Source organism: Pseudopipra pipra, chromosome 4 (genome assembly GCF_036250125.1).
Source record: "Pseudopipra pipra isolate bDixPip1 chromosome 4, bDixPip1.hap1, whole genome shotgun sequence".
NCBI lineage: Eukaryota > Metazoa > Chordata > Aves > Passeriformes > Pipridae > Pseudopipra > Pseudopipra pipra.
The window spans coordinates 14,259,235-14,276,507 of record NC_087552.1 but is presented as its reverse complement, the minus strand read 5'-3'; the positions used below and the strand labels follow the sequence as shown (position 1 = coordinate 14,276,507).

At 39.7% G+C, this 17,273-nt stretch overlaps 1 long non-coding RNA gene across 1 annotated transcript in view; it reads left to right on the top strand.

Annotated features, from left to right (window-relative positions):
- Window positions 1-17,273, top strand: part of LOC135412794 (uncharacterized) — a 45,721-nt gene that overhangs the window by 5,415 nt on the left and 23,033 nt on the right. Inside the window, exon 2 of the long non-coding RNA XR_010429953.1 lies at window positions 7,766-7,872. This is a non-coding gene — a long non-coding RNA (uncharacterized LOC135412794). The remainder of the gene's footprint in view (window positions 1-7,765; window positions 7,873-17,273) is intronic.

The following is a 17,273-nucleotide window of genomic DNA, read 5'->3' as shown; positions in this document are numbered from 1 at the left end:
AGCAAGTCCAGGGAAGGGCAATGGAGCTGGTGAAGGGTCTGGAGAGTGTCATGTGAGGAGCAGCTGAGGGAGCTGGGGTAGTTTAGCCTGGAGAAAAGGATGCTCAGGGGTGACCTTATTGCTCTGTACAACTACCTGAAAGGAAGTTGCAGCAAGGTGGGGGTCGATCTCTTTTCCCAGGCAACTGGTGACAGGACAAGAGGACATAGCCTCAAGTTGTGCCAGGGGAGGTACAGGAAGAATATTTTCACTGAAAGGGTGGTTAAACATTGGAATAGACTGCCCAGGGAGGTGACGGAGTCACCATCCCTGGAGGTGTTCAAGAGACGACTGGATGTGGCACTTAGCACTATGGCTTAGTTGGCATGGAGGTGTTCGGTCAAAGGTTGGACCCAATGATCTTGGAGGTCTTTTCCAGCCTTAATGATTCTGTGATTCTAAGTCAATGAATTCCCCAGTAGTTTGAACAGAAGAGGAAATGCGTGGTTATGTGTAGCAGCTAGTGTCAGTTTTGGGAAATAGAGTTATCACAGGAGTTTGCAGATAGGAGCAGAAGCTGGGCAAAGTGATCCCATGACAACAGATTTGATGGAAGCAAACAGTAACATCAAATTATTCCTAAAGTCCCAGCAGATGTTTTCTGATGGCACAGCTTTACATACTGTTGTGACTCACAGGAGAACTTTATATATGGTCACCTTGCTTTCACAGCTAAGCCCATGTAGTATGAGATGTATCTTCTCAGCAGCGATATCAGGGCTAAATTCCAACTTTGCACGCTGGTGGCAAATACCTGGCATGCCATGAGGATGAATATTGCAGTTTTAGAACATGCTAGGAGACAAACCATCACTCACCTTGGTCTACATCTGAGAAATTATGGTATTTAAAGTACTAGTAGAGGAACATCACCCCTCTGTGTCAAAGGCAGGTGGATTCCAGTTCTTGGGAGAGTGACTATGCTCTTGTTTTGGCTGACATTTGAGTTGAACTTCTGAAACACTTTTCCCTTGCCATTATTTTGTAAAGAGAAAAAAAGCTTTTTTTCTTTTATTTCAGAACCACTTCCTTGTCAGATGAAATGAGAATGGAATCTCTCCATATCTTGTCACTATTACACTTTTCACTGAGTCCATTATAAGTGTTGTTTCGAGCCCTCTATAAACTGTGGGATGTGTTGTGAAGTCAATGATTTGACTTTATTTCTTAGTTTTAGGTAGTTCTGTGATGAGCAGGGATTTGGGCTCAATAATCCTTATGGGTCCTTTCCAGCTTGAGATGTTCTAAAATTCTGTGTTCTTGTTGGGGTCACTCTGTATCATAGACAAGTGAGAAACACTTGATCATGGATTCTCCGCTGTAGATGCTCAAAATTAGAGTTCCATTTCCAGATTCAATTGGGGGGGAAGCCTTTAATTTGGATTTTTTTATTTTTCATTTAGAAAGGAAAACAGAAAAATCTTCCTGAATATCACATAGTCATAGAGTTAATTTAAATTATTTTGAAACAACACCAATCTTGAGATTCCGAGCTCTGAGTCTTCTGCTTCAGCTGCGGCTCCTAAAACTCAGAGTTCTTGTCTCTCTGTTTTCTGTTGGCTAGGTGGACAGAGACACAGGAATATGGAAATTTGGAATGAGGACTTGGGCAGGAATCTCAAGGTTTGGCAGTCTGGGCTCCTGTGCTTCTGGCTTTTTTTGGGTGAAAGCCCAAGTGTCCTGAGAGTCCCATTAGAAGTGAAGCTGAGAGTTTTTTCTGGCTCTCAGCTGCATCACTGGGGCTGGGGTTCCTGTGGCTTCAGGCAGAGAACTGAAATATCAGGAAACTCTGACTCTGGGACAGTCTTCATGGCAGGAGTTCCCCACAGCTGTGAACTCCGCAAGCCCATGTGCTGGAGCAACTCCTCTGGTAACGAAGAAGGAAAACTGCTGGAATGGTTTCACTAAAGCATCTTGTGGTTAGTCAGGAGTTTATAAAACCATTATATTTTTGCTTATGTTTCTGTTTGTGACGTAACAGAATTTTTTCAGTTGGTCAAAACATTTCTGGTTGGTTCTATCCACCATATACTATAGCCCACATCGTTTCATGGGGTTGAGAATAACATCTTGCTTGTCTTTGCATACCACAAATACAAGGTGTGAAAGCTGGTATAACATGAATGAACAGGACTTGTTAGGATATTTTTTTATGGGAAAATAGGTGCCCAGACAGTCACAGACAGGTTTTTAGCGTATGTCTTTACCACAGAGTTCCCCATGGCTCTTAGAAATCTTCTAAACCAGCTCAGCTGAAACCACCTGGACCATTTGGGTCTGTAAACTAATGTGTCTGCTCTCTAAACATGACTTCAAAAAACCTGATTCCCGTCTGTGTACAAAAGCAGCATTGGGGTGATGTTAACTCCACTTGATTGGCCCATCAGGGAGTAAGAACTGCAGATTGTTTTAGCACATCACGTGAGCTGCTAACACAAACCTTCAGTTACATGTGTTCAATTTTGCAGTGTAGGCTGGTCTAACTAGAAGGCAGATAAAGCAAACCATTTCTGTGAGGGAATGAAGACTCAAGAGGCCTTCTTGCCTATAGTCTGCATGCTTTCACTACCTGCAGTAATTCACCTCAACGGCAGGTCTCTATTTACGTGTGCTACAAAGAGACAAAAGAAGCTGCTGTGGGAAAAATCTTTCTTTCCTCCCAGGGACTGTAGTAATCCCACTCTGTACTGCAGTTTACCAGCCACGTGTATGCTGCCCCTTGCTCCAGTGTTTGAAGTATCCATAACTTGCTGTAGGAACAATTTGCTTAAAATGCCATCAAGGAAACTCGGAAATGCTTGTAGTAGTTCTCAAAGGAATAAAGGTCTTTCTGAATAAGTGATATTCTGCATGTCAGAACTAAATAATTGACTGAAATATTTGTGCCTAGTATTCTTTGTTGCCTGCTGAGTGTGGGGATGGAAATTATAGCCCGGCAGTGTTAAAACTGAGCATTCATGAAGTTCTGCTCTGAGCTGCTCAATGACTGGGATGTCAGACAGGATTCCCCAGGTTTTCCCTGTGTTGATGCAGTGCACGTGCATTTCACTTTGTTACATACATCGATGTGAGTCAATTCCTATTTGATGTGGAAACCTGGGGAAATTCTTGATAGTGGCTTTCGTATAATACATGGTAAGGAACCATGTACAGCATTGGGCATATAGGCTGCATTAACTGTGCTATTTAAGGATAGTTTCCAAACAGTAAAAAAGCTTTTCTCACACAGGTAGAAAATAGCAATAGAGTCAGCAGCCATTGTTACATATTTTTGTGGAAGAGCATGTGTCTAATTCATATGTGTAATGCAGCTTTCAGAAAGATGCTTCTAATTCAGTACCAAAAGTTCTCTTTCGGAAAGTAGGGAGTTCATCTCAATTCTATTTACTCCTCAGTGCATTGTTCACACAGCTACTCAGTGTGCTGGCACACAGGGGAAAGTACTGGTGTACCTGACACTCTTCTCAGACATGTGCAAACAGCATGCTCAGAATCAGCCATTCTGCCATGTTAAATGATTCAGAGTGGTGCTGAACGCTGCCTCAGGTTTCTGGCATCACACATCCCTCTGCAGGCTCATGTGCACTGCTGGGCTGTCTTCTGTGTGCAGTGTAATCCATACATCAGGCCATCCTTCCTAAGTGTCCGTTTAGCCTCCACTGACCTGTGCTTACAAATTTTACCCTCTCTTTTCCAAACTTTTTCTATCTTGTTTCTCTGAAGGGGCATTGGGAACATTGTGTTAACAGCCTAAATCCTGGCCAGATGAGATCAGTCTGGAGAGGCTTAAAACTGTAGCCCGAGTCCCAGCTATGTAAAGAAAAAGCTGGAGGAAACAGGTGATTTTGTAGAAAGCTAATTCTTATAGAGGGTGCTCTTCAGGATATTCAGTGATATTGAACTCACTGAGTTTGGCCTGCTTACTCCCCCTCACACTCATGTGATGCACAGCAAATTTCAAGCATATGGATTTTAGGTTATTTACAACAGTGAAGCTTTAACTAAAAGGCAGTGCTCAACTTCACAGTAATTAAAATGGAATGTAGGCACTAGTTTGGCTAGTAGTTTAGAATGTGGTCATAAAACTGCTTTATCTGCATAGAGCACTGTCAAGCCATCAGGTTTTGGGACTCCCTGGATCTACAGGCTGATACTCTTCTGCCAGGAATGTGGTCTTCAAAGACAGATTGGACTGTGTAAGTTCTTCTAAACCTTGAGATGAAGAGTCCATTAACTTCAGTGAGAAATAAATCTAAGTAGGTGGTAGGTTCACACACAGGTGGCAATGTGTGAATAATTTCTTTCATTTGACTCTAAGATGTATGAACAAAGAAGATCCTTGGATAAAGATGTAAACTGATGTGGATGCCAGATGAACTTTGACTGAACTTAAGGCCGAACCTTATTTTAAAAAATAAATATGTTACCCAGGATAAGGAGACAGAATAGCAGATGCTGGAACCATCTGTTCCTGGACAGCTCTAATAAAAAACTTCTTCTAGTCTGTTGTATGCTTCCCTGTTAGATAGTAGTGTTCTCCCTATTAATGTGGTCTGCCTGTGGTAGGATATGAACAATAATGGCCTTGATCTCCAGGTGAGTTGTCCTCAATCCCAGAACTTCTATATGCAGCCTGGCTTCTGCAGCATTTGAAATTCTGCATATAATCAAGTGATTGGGTTAAGCACTCCATCCTAACCTTAAGGCATGTATTACAATCACTATCAAATGAACTTTAAGGATGAGCTGTACTGCTCCACGTAATTTGTTACAGATGTGAGGGAATCCCTAATTTCCCAAGGAATGGTCACTGCAGACTAGATGTTGTCTGAATGAGGTAAACAGACTGCACTTAACCCTTACTGCAGAGATTCAGTTCTAGTTCTGACAAAAACATGGTTTAAAGTGGTCACTACTGCAGCTTTTTAACCTTTCCTACTCCCCATATAATTTTTTAGAGTAGGGCCTAAACGATTATTTAGAACAGAATCATAGCATTCCAGGGACAGTAGAAAATTACAGACTACTTTCTATGTTTGGGGTAAGACTAGTAGGTATAGGTCAGCATCAGATATTAAGTGTTAACTTTCATAAAGGACAATAATAAGGATCATTTTTTCAAGACCCATCCACTGGAATAATGATACTTAATGATTTTTAATATGGAAATACGTTGTTTGCGGAACAATGTGCATGTCGTGGACCAGTTGTTGAATTTTGCTAGCAAATCAGTCAAGTATGAGTGGAAGTCAAGGGAGTTTCTACTGCCACTCAACATTTTTTGGAAATTCAAGGGTCGGTTGGATGTTCATGAGGAAATTCTTTGTTCCAGCAGTCATTTTTTTCTAATGCAAAGTCTGAGACGCTAGCACTGTACTTTTGTGGAACTGGTTATCATAAACTTATCTGAATATATGTAAGGAAGGAAGGCTCTGAGGATGTTTGAATCTTGTGCCTCTGGCAGCTTGAAGGAGCAGAGGGACTGTGTGGGTTGTTCTCTCTGGATCTGTGGTTTTTTTATAGAACCTCACACCAAACATTCAGTTCTTGTGGGAGGCTTGCGTATCGCTCCACCAAGCATGGCTTTCCAGAGGGTTTGAACTTCAACATCAAGGGCACTTGCATGTCTCAGGAGTAGGTAATCTGCCCAGACAAAACTTTGGGGAAACACTTCTAAGTGACAGCTGTATGTTCCCTGAGAGTGCTGTTGTACCAAGAAATCAATGAACTAGTCTGGAAGTCTGCAGAGTGAAATTGTTTTGACAGAGCTGAGTGGACAGGTAATAATAAATTTTCCAGTATTCTTGGACAGGAGACAGAGTTTTAAAGTTTTAATTTTTAACATGCTGTTAAAAATGTAATTTCAAGCAGATAATATCGTAATTATAAGTTGTTTATTTTTCTACTTTCCTACAGGAAGGGAGTCATATGGGACATAAATAGAACACCTCTAGAAAAAGAACTTGATGGGGAAACAGTCCTGTGCTTCTCTTCTTTCTTACTGTTCCTTAATTTAGAGATTTCTCAAATAGGATTCCATGCTGTATCTTGAGATCCACCTACCTACAGCTATTAGGATGAGATGGAATTCTGAAAAGATATAATATTTAAATGGGTTAATCCTGATTTTTTTTACATCCTTTCACAAAGCAGGCAGCAACTCACTCACTGATGGATAGAGCTAAATAAAGATCCTTTTATTTGAAGAAAATAAGACTTTATGAATAAAAATAAAATGAAACTAGTACTGAAAAAATACTAAAGAAAAGAACTACAATTAATGATAAAATAGACAAGGAAAAGTGAGTAATGAAGTCAAGGTTCTTTCAAATATAGTTTATCCTCTCCATTGTGGCTTGATCCAGAGCCCATTCAACAGGTTCCCCTGAATTTCATATCATAAAATCATAGAATGGTTTGGGTTTGGAGGGACCTTAAAGGTCATCTCTTTCCACCCCCTGCCATGGGCAGGGACACCTTGCACTAGACCAAGTTCCTTAAAGCCCCATCCAACCTGGCCTTGAAAACTTCCAGGAATGGGGCAGCCACAGCTTCTCTGGGCAACCTGTTCCAGGGCCTCACCACCCTCACAGTGAAGAATTTCTTCTTAGTATCCAATCTAAACCTGCCCTCTGTCAGTTTAAAGTCATTACCCCTTATTCTGTCTTGATCCTCCCCTTAACATGTAGACCCTTCTCTCCTGGACCTGAACTTTGATACTTTATTTCTCAGGAGTGCAAAGATGCTAGCTAGCTACATATACAGTATTTGCTGACTTAACATACCTATGTTTATTTTTATACTCATTAATATTACATTAATATGGAATATTTTCAATCTTGTGTTGATAGAACAATCAAATGGGTTCATGTACCACTTAACTTTTGAGCAGTTGAGGAAGCCATGGTTTCTGGTTAGCCCTGAAACAGAAACAGTTGCAATGTATTCTGATTCTTATTTGAGAAAACACATACTTTTAAATCTTTCTTGGAGAAAGATGTCCATGTCAATGACCTTACCTGTACAATGCTTGTTTGAGGAGTATTGTGGGAATGCAAAGCACTTCTTAAGTGCCAAGTACTGTTTATAATAGGAAATTTTTCTAGCACTCCCAAACCTAAGATCTTCGCAGTAATTTATTTAACCAGGCTGTGCTGTAACTTTCTGTAGTGTTTAAATGAGAATAATGTTTCAGTGCTTCATTTGGCATGTAAGATATAGTCATTATGTATGGCAATCCACAAAGTAGAAAAGAACTGTATCACTGCAGTTTCTATTATTAAATTATTATATGTGATAAACATGCATTTTTCATTGGTATCAAGTGCTCTGAATAACTGTTTTAACATAAAGCAACAAAAATTGAGAGCTCTTGTGCTTTGTCATACAAGTTTAGTGCTTTATGAGTCTGCAGATTTATAAACATTTTGGAATATTCATTATTGTCCTGATGGAAAAGAACTGGGGGTCTGTGGCATCAATATATGTCAGAAGCATGTGAATACTCAACTATTCCTGTTCAAATGAATGATAAATGTTCCTTCTTTTTCACATTAATAGTTTTACATTTTCAAAAGATATAAAATACTCTGTTGTTGCAGTTTCTTGAATTTGCTTTGTTTGTGGAAATGCAGCTTTGCAAAGAGCCGTACTGGCTGATGCTGTGATTTGTTTACATATCTGTAGAAAGGAGACAATTGGAAATGATGATATCACTGTTTTACAGGTAGCCAACACCCTTGGCTGTGTGAATTTTGGCTGAGATGGCGAGGAGTGCTGCAACCCAAGTATGATTCTACCGCCAACTCCATCCATGTTTCATACTGAGAATGGGTAATTAGTTTTCACTAAATACTTTAGTTGACACTAAAAAATATGAATATTGCTACAGAGCACTATTTGCAGGAGCTATGTTGAGTTTTTGATACAATGTGCATCAAAAATAATTTTATTTTTACGTGGTGTCATGGTTAAAACGGTGTTTGAATCACCTGGCTTTTGGAAATTTACTTACTACAGTGATGGCACTGGAATGAGACTCATAATGAAGAAGGAAGCTGAATACAGTTATTTTAAGAACCTGTGTTATGTAAGTTAGTTCACTATAACTCTAGTCTTTTGTTTAAGCCCCCTGGAAATTAATTTTCCATGTGTATTTTAAATGTATTTGTATGTTGCCAGGCACAGTGGCAATCTGCATTTGATTTTGTCATCTAATTCATATTACAGTAGTCTATAGATTAATATTAGAGTAAATTTTAAATAAACTAAGGAAATATGGAGATTGTAGAAGGAACATTTATTAGGATACTGTTGTATATGGAGAAAATGCATGCTTCCTTCTATTATTAAATTAAACATCTCTGGGCAGTAACTGAGACTTGCTGAACTCTGGTGTGAACTCTGAGCTATAGATAATATTCAGAATGGTAATTTCCTGGTTTTGTCTTATGAATAATTCTAATTAAATGAGTAAAGATTGCATCTTATTTTAAAAAGAAAAGAAAACCTCAAATTAATAGGTCTATTAATTTACTTATTGTTTGGTTTTCATGTAAATTTTAAATTTGAGCAAGGAAAACAGGCCATTACTCTCTAAGAGATTGAAAATTTCTAAGTTACAGAAAATTCGAAAAAGTCTAAGCTTTTGAAGTGTCCAAACTCTTACAATTAAAGAAGTAAAAATAGCTAAGCTTCATTAAAACCTGTATCAGAGGCAGATTTTTGTGCTTGATGTCTGAGGCATGGAAATTCTCTGATGGGACTTTCTGTGATCCTTTTATGGCCATGTTCAAGTCTCAGTCCTAAAAGAGAAGAGGAGGCTCATCAGCTGTTTGAAACTGTCCCGTCTCTGTTGACTTCAGTTACGGTAATTTCTAGCTACAGATCTGCCCTGAGGTCCTTCTGTAAAGACCTTTCTGTGTTATTTTCTTGGGAAGGCATAAAAACATGCCCAAAAATCAGCAACGAAATGCCTTTTGCTCCATCTTATGCCTTATCACTTTAGAATATTAAAATGTAGTGGCGCTTCAGTAGCAAAAGAAAGGAAGGTGGCCTGCCAACTAAAGCACGATGCAGTTTCCTTTCACCCTCTTAAATGGTCTTATGAAGTCCTCTTTGTTAGTCAGCCTGTCTTGTCTTGAATTAGTCTTCTCCCCATTACTTTACATTGCAAATACAGAAATGTTGCTAGTAATTATAAGGCAGAGTGATCCAGAAAAATGTGGTGTAATTTTCAGGTTATGCTTGTAGCAATGGAACTGAAAAAAGATAAAATAAAAAAAGACCTAGTGCTGTTTCACCTGTTAATTTAAGGGGTTTGGTAGACAAGCACAATCACTGAGACATCTTTCTATGATGCCACTTTATAGAGACAGCTGTCTCAAAAAGTGCTGAGTTAGAGGTGGTATGGAAACACCTAAGATTCTCACTGTGTTGCTGGCCTAGCTGTAGGGAGAGTCCACCAAATCCAAAGAACTCTGGAGTGATACTTCTTCAGTTTGCTGTCCCGTATGCTTTGCATTCCATATGTCCTGCAGGAAAGCAATGTCTCCTTTCTGTTATTGTTTTGTTGTTGTTTTCCTCCCCAGCCCCCCATCTCTCCCGCAGAATCAAGTGTTATTCAGTGGAATTCACCTTGCAGAAGAGCGAGACTTTCCAGGGCTCCCAGTCTGCTGCACAAACATGGGCTGCTTATGTTGTTTTGGTTAACAGTTCAAGTATCCTAGCAAGTCCTACTTAATAAGCTATCTGATAATGCTTGATTGTGCTTCAGTGTGTTTAAATTTCTTGGGAACTGTTTAGATGACGAAAGTGCTCCAGTGCCCGCATTTGTGTAAAACTCCAAAATTATCAAACACAGCCTTTAGTGTCTCGAGGTCTCAGATGAGTGAAATACCGAAAGGAATTGCGTAGTGAAGTGTTTCACTCAGTGTCTCAATATTAGCATACATGATACGTTGTGTAAATAAAATCCGTTTATGCTTCTCTTTCTGTGTTACATTTTGTTGGTTTGAGTGAAAAATAGAATAATCAGAAAGCAATTTCAGAGGTCTTTGCTGTACCAGAACCTACAGAAGGAAAAGATCATGTGTCGATCATCTAGTTTTTATCTCTGCAGTAGGGGATTGTGCCTCCTATTTTTTGAGATTCTTCTGATGTGTTCAGCTTTAAAAAGTACCGTCAAATTGTAGGTGGTGCTATTTCTCTTTGGCATTATATTTCCATTAAATAATGTCTTTTGAAAATGATGTCTTCTCACAGACCGCAACAGTGTCTTACATCCATCTGGAAAAAAAGATCTGCATTAAATCTTAACTGATCCTGAATAACTAGTAAAGTATTCTTGTTGTTATTATGCAGTAACTTTCTCCTATCTAATTGCTCATGGTTATGCAGTACAAATCACAGAATACAAAATTCCATCATGTACTTGTTGTGAGCCTTTATATCTCAAAGCTATCCCTTAAAGGAAAAAAAATTTCAGGCTGCACACCATAGGTGCTGCACACATTCCTTTACCTAGGTGTGGTTCTAGTGATAGCATTGTTGTAGCTGTGGTTGTTTAGGGTTTTTGTTTAAATTTAGCTCTTCCTTTCCCTTTTGCCCTGGAATTATTTTCACTATTCAGTGTTTTTACTTAAATTTATAATTTTGATAACTCTAACTGGATGATTCTGTTTCATTTACTTATGGCATTTCATGTGAAACAGTTCTGCCTTCATTTCCTGTTTATTTTTAGTTGCTAATTTTCAGACGTTTTCCATCCCCTTGGGTTTTTTAAAATCCTGTTTGGTACAAACCAGGGTGGTCCAACTGGCAGCCCAAGGAACAGTTCCATCTGGCCTGCTGCATTTGCCAAGGAGGAGCTAGGAAATGCCTGTAAGGGCATGCACTGCCCTCACAAGCAAATGTTATCTATTGCTCAGATACATAACCATGCTTAAAGCCCAACTGTTGTGCCATGTCCACCCAGAAAAAGAGATTGGCACTAGACATCCCTTTTCCTGAGCACAGTCAGGTGTCTAGAGGGGCTAGTTGCCCTTTCAAAACAGGTCTTCAAAGAGGATGCTACAAGTGGAACCTAGCACCTGTCCCTAAAAGAACTGGGCCACAGTCATTTTTCCTGGTTAGATTGATAAATTAATAGACAAATGGAGAGGAAAACTGTGCTTGAGCCCCGGGACAGTTGGAGCTAGTTAGAATTTTAATATCAATTTCAACAAGGCTGATGTTATTAATTCAGGGTAATATTTCAGGCTGTGCATCTGCCAAGTGCCCTCTGTCAGGTGGCTCTGCCGTTTTTCCTTAGGCAAGATGAGCATGATGGCAGTAACCAAGCTCTGGGCAGTGAAAGCACCATAAGGACCAAGTATATTTTGTCAAACTGACAATAGAATTTCAAAGGGTTTCATTTGGCTACTTCGCACTTTTCTTTTTGTTTGGAGAATATTCTACCTTCAGATGCGCATGGGTGCCTCACTTAGAATCAGTGCATCTGCCAATGTGCAATTTCTCATAAGAAATCATCTCAAAAGCTGAACTTGTCCCATGTACTCCATTATGTTGTACAATAATAGCTTTTTTGTAGCAAAATGAGCCCAACTAAGTATGAGGTCTAACCAGTGCCTCATAAAACAATAATATCACATCTTTTGATGTGTATTCCATTTCCATTAAAAATATTTATAACGTTGAGCAAGAATGGGGCTGCCTACAGCTTGGCAAAAGGCTGAAATAGGCAATCAGGAGGAATATACCCAAATGTAAAATGTACATTTACTGTTACCATATATCATTGTGTGCTGGCAGCAGAGCTCTGCCAGTTTTATTATTCTTATTCAATATACTGTAGCACATAGAGGTATCAAGGAGAATGTAGCTGAAAAACTCCAACATAATGTCACATTTTAGTTTTATACTAATGCCTTTTAGCATCCTGCTTTCCTTTTAAATTGTAGAGAAGCACCAGTTTAATATTCATAACTTACAACTCCTTTCCTGTTTAGAGTGTACAGCAGCACAACTGCTCTAGTCACTCTGTGCTCATTTATTTTAAAGCATGTATTCTGTTTATTGTCCTACTCTGGTCTGTAGTGTTCCCCATTATACCATCCATCTCCAATTTTGGTTAAAAACACCCCTTATTTGTGATACTGATCATCTCCCCAGGGCTTTTGTTTTTTGGTCTTGATTAATTTTGTTTTCTGTCTCCTCTTTGCCTGTTCTTTCTTATTGTCTACTCTTTATGCTATCTATAGCTATAGTGTTTTCCCCAAGTCTTTCTTTCCTTTTCCTTCCTTTCTCCTTTCATACTCAGCTCTCTTTTTCACACTGATTCATCCCTGTTTTCCTTTGGTGTTCCTCCCCTCCACAGTTTCTCCCCATATCCTTCAGTCTGTTGTTTCCCTTCTCTTTCTGCTCTGTTCACTTTCCTGCACTATCCTACACCCCTCTTTGTTTTCCTTTGTCTTCCCTAACCTTGCCTTACGTCTGGGCCATGACTGATGATGACAGAAAAGAGGAAGGGAAGACAACAGCTGAAGTAATTAAGACATATGCTAACTTTCAGAGAAAACTTTTGTTCAGGAATAAATAATTGAATTAAAGCCTCTAACAGGAACAGCAACAAGTACCCTGATTATTTATGGGTAGTAATTCATTAGTGAAACTGAATTTTACTTGAAAATTACAATCAGCCATGTTGTAGACAGACTATGTGACAGCATATTTTAAAATAGATAAAGTTTAAGTAGAGGCAAAACATAGTTACAAATATTAAATATATTTAACAAACAATTGTAGGGTGCATGTCTCTAGAAGTGTTCCTGGAGAAAGAAATAGCACTGGAGGATAAGGAAAGTTAGTGAAAGAAGTAGATACATAAATAAGATGAGGAAACTACATAGCCATACATGAAGTATGAAAAGATGGTGAATCAGAGGCAATAAAGATCTGCAGCAAGTATTTGGTGCAGTTTGAAAACCAGAAAAAAGTAGCACAGAACTGAGAACAAGCAATGACTATTCTGTTACCCACGATAGAAAATACAGGATCAGTGGAAATGGCAGCAGAACGAGCTTACTGAGAGTACCAGACACACACTATTCATTAAGGCAATTTCAAGCAGGGTGCAAAATTTTCTTGATAAGACAATGACGTGCTAGGAAGCTAATGGGTTTGAAAAAGGGTATAGTTCACACTGTTTAAATTATTCCTTGCTTGGATGGTAGGAAGTGCTCAGCTAGAGGAATTTAAGTCTTAATTACCCATTGAGCAATTTGTCAAAATTTTTGGATCTTACTGGTGATAGTATCCAAAATTTGTGTCTACATTCATTTTCTGAGTTGTTACCCTGATTTAGTGGAATCATAGCCACAGGCAGAATCTAGTCAGTCACTGGCATAGCTGGAGTAACAGTCCTATAAAAACTTCACAAGCTTTCCTATTGCAATATGTGTAAGAACGCAATTTCCAAAATAAAAGATCATTTTAGTAGTTTTGTCAGCATTTCTAAAATGCTAGTCACCCCTCATTGGCTATGAAAGCTTATGAGTGGGTGTTGTGTGTGATAACAGTATACTGCATGCTGAAAACCAGTGAATCCTCTGTAGCTTCCCAGCCCAGTGAATAATCAGGTACCATAACCTTTGTGGCTGAAACATTTTTCTGCTTAAAAGCCACATTTCCTGGAAGTATCAGGAAATAGTATCACACACTTGAGTACCATGAGTTCTGCTAAATTAAAGTGACAGAAGCATATCCTTGACTAAAACATCAACAAGGCATGCAGTATTTTGCAGAAATTAGATTAGGGATGGCCAGCATGGCTTCACCAAAGGCAAATATTCACCGAGGGTCTATTGTACATGACTGGTCATGCAGCCTTCAATGGTGGGATAACTGCATCAGTGAACAAGGGAAGAGCTATCAGTGTCATCCATCTGGACTTTGGTAAGGTAAGGCCTTTGATGTGGTCCCCCACAACGTTCTTGCCTATAATATTGGAGAGATATTGATTCGATGGAAGGACTGTTAGAAGGATAAGAGTTACAGTCAGTGGCTCAATGTTCAGAGGGAAACCAGCAATGAGAGGTGTCCCTCAAGGGTCCATACTGGGACCAATACTGTTTGTGATCTTGGTTAATGACATAGACAGGGGAATGGAGTGCACCCTCAGCAGCTTTCTAGATGACACTAAACTGAATGATGCAGTTGATACGTTTGAGGGAAAGGATGTTCCCTTGAAGGACCTTATCATACTGGAGGGTTGGGCCCATAGGAACCTCATGAAGTTCAGCAAAACCAAGTGCAAGGTCTTGCCCCTGGGGTGGGGCAGTCTCTGGTACCAGTACAGGCTACATGATGAATCAATTGAGAGCAGCCCTGCAGAGAAGGACTTGGGGGTGCTGGTGGATGAAAATTGGTACATGAGCCCAGAAAGCTGATCGTATCCTGGACTGCTTAAAGAGAAGCATGGCCATTAACTCTCTCCCTCTACTCCACTCTTGTGAGACCCCACCTGGAGTAGCGCAGCCAGTTCTGGGTTACCCAGTACAAGAAGGACATGGACATGTTAAAATGGTCCAAAGGAGGGCTACAAAAATTACCAGAGGGCTGGAACACCTCCCCTATGAAGACAGGCTGAGAGGGTTGAGGTTATTCAGCATGGGGAAGGCTCAAGGGAGCTCCTGCTGTGGCCTTTCAGTACTTCAGGGAGTTTTATAAGGAAGACAGAGAGACTTTTTACAAGAACATGTAGTGACAGGACAAGAGGTAATGGTTTTAAACTTAAAGAGGGTAGGCTTGGGGTGGACACAGGGAATAAATTACTTGCCATGAAGGTAGTGGGACACTGAAACAGGTTGCCCAGAGAAGTGGTGGATGCCCCATTCCCAGAAGTGTTCAAGGCCAGGTTGGATGGAGCTCTGAGCAACCTGGTCTAGTGGAAGGTGTCCCTGTCCATGACAGGGGGGTTGCCACTGGATGATCTTTAAGGTCTTTTCCAACCCAAACCATTCCATGATTCTATGATTGGTTATTGAAAGGTATATGTGCCTGTGGCAGGGGAGTTGGAACTAGATGTTCTTTAAAAGGTCCCTTCAAACCTAAACTATGGTTCTATGAATACTTGACTTACAAAGTCAGATAGAAGGGAGGACAACACAAAATACTGTAGCCTATGCCCACTGTGTCCTTGGTGAACGCACATAAAAAATGAGGAGTAAAAAATGTTCTACATGCTAATTGTTTTCAACTGTTGTCTCAAGGAAGAGAAAAATAAAGTAGATAAAAATGTTTTCTTTATTGAAAAACAAAGGAACATTTTATTTGGGGCTAGATTGCATGTTAGAGGTTCATTATGGTTGTGTTATTTTGACATGTGAATTATTAATTTTTACAGCAATTTAGTGACAATAAGGGAGAAATAACAGGCAATACTGTACTTTGAATGGCTATGGGCACTCAGTCTCCAATTTTGTCACTTGCAGTGAGCATAACCTGTCTCAGTATCAGAGTGAACCATGCACATATATCCCTTATTACTATAATGCATATACCTAAACAACTTTCACAACAAGTTAATCTGTTCAAGTCAATAGCCATTTGACAGAAAAGGAAAAAACTTGCCTTAGCTTCCAAACCATAATGTTTGGGACAAGTGGGACAGACAGTGGTTAGAACAGGCCTTTGATTTCCATGCTATTCTGTTCCCTTCCTTGTTGAGCATTAATTTTTCTTTGAGGGCATATAGGGAGTGAAGTTTACCCCAGCGTAGTGTTGTAACCTTTTTGTCTTTTATAGATAATGAAGTCAGAGAAGATGACCATAATGTAAACTTGCCCTTTTTTTCAAATACTGATTCTATTACATAGTCATAATTGCAGGAAAGAAATGAAGGGGATTCTCTCCCCCAAGTGAAGCAGATGTGTTATTGAGCCAAGTCTGAGATCTTTGTAAGGAAGCAGAGGGAATGCCTATTTATGGTATTTTGCAGCTGCACTGAAGGAAATATTCTCTTCAGATTATGTTGAGTGGCTCCACAGTATACAACGTTTGTGGTCCCTCTGTTGAGCCAAGAGCCATGTAAGCAACATTTGCACAGACTGGGCTTTAAGAATCTGATCCTCAGACATGAAGACACTCCTTCATAAGTTTAAAATTATGTGAATTCAGGACTCTTTGCAATATTTTCTCCTGTCTGAGACACGTGGGTTACTAAATCAGTTGCTGGTTGTGCTTTCCAAGTTAAGTCCTGTGAGGAAATGACATGAAATTGCAGCTCTCCAAAAGAGGCAGAATTGTATCTCCAAAGTTATTCAAGGTGTAAGACGTGCTGTAGTTTTATGTTCTGGTGCAACAGATCATAGTGGAGGGCAAAGAGTTAAAAGTTATCTGCTTCCCAACTAAATGTGCAGAAAAGCAGACACTCTTCTCTTGGCTGCTTCTGAACTCACATGGAAGCTGGGGATGTTTTAGTCCTTTTGGGTTCCTGTAGCCCTACATCCTAGTTCCTAGCATGCACCTGTTATTTACAGGAATATCAACAAATTCTGGGCAATAAGTTTATTTTAATTAATTCAGGAATCTTTTATCTTAATAGCCCTATTGAGCAGTAGGGTGTTTTGTCCCAGAGGGCACAGTGTCTGTCGTCCAGGCAAGCTTGTCTATCCGTATATGGTGCTGTGTTGCTCCAGTTAAATATACCTCTGTTGAGCTGACAACACAGCATAACTTTGTGGTTGCATAATCAATGTTTTCCTCTTTTGCTTTGTTTGTGACCTCTAGCCAAACCCTGCTTTGAGGAACTAATTTCCATGTGGGATTTTCTATGCAATTAGTGCTATATTAAATGAATTTCCTGCAAGCAAGAAATAATTTATTTTGTGAAATTAGCTCCTTTCCATGTCCCCACAGAAATATCTGTGTACTTGAAACACTGAGAAAGCAAATCTTGTTTTGTCCTCAGAAACGTAGGAGACTTTAGGCCTGATTGCTCCTATGGTTCTGAGGTGCTTATAGAGCTTGAAGTGTGAAAAACAGAGATCTTCTTGACTTATGTCAGTGTTGTAAGAATTCAGGTCTTCTGACAGACTTCAGAGGCAGAGCACAGTTCCAACAGAGCAGTCTTCCATTGCATTAGTGAGACCTCGCTTTCTCTTCCCTCACCTCTCTCTTGACACAGTCTACTCCCTCAAGGGCTACAGCACTGTTCCTTCCCTCAGGATCTCCCC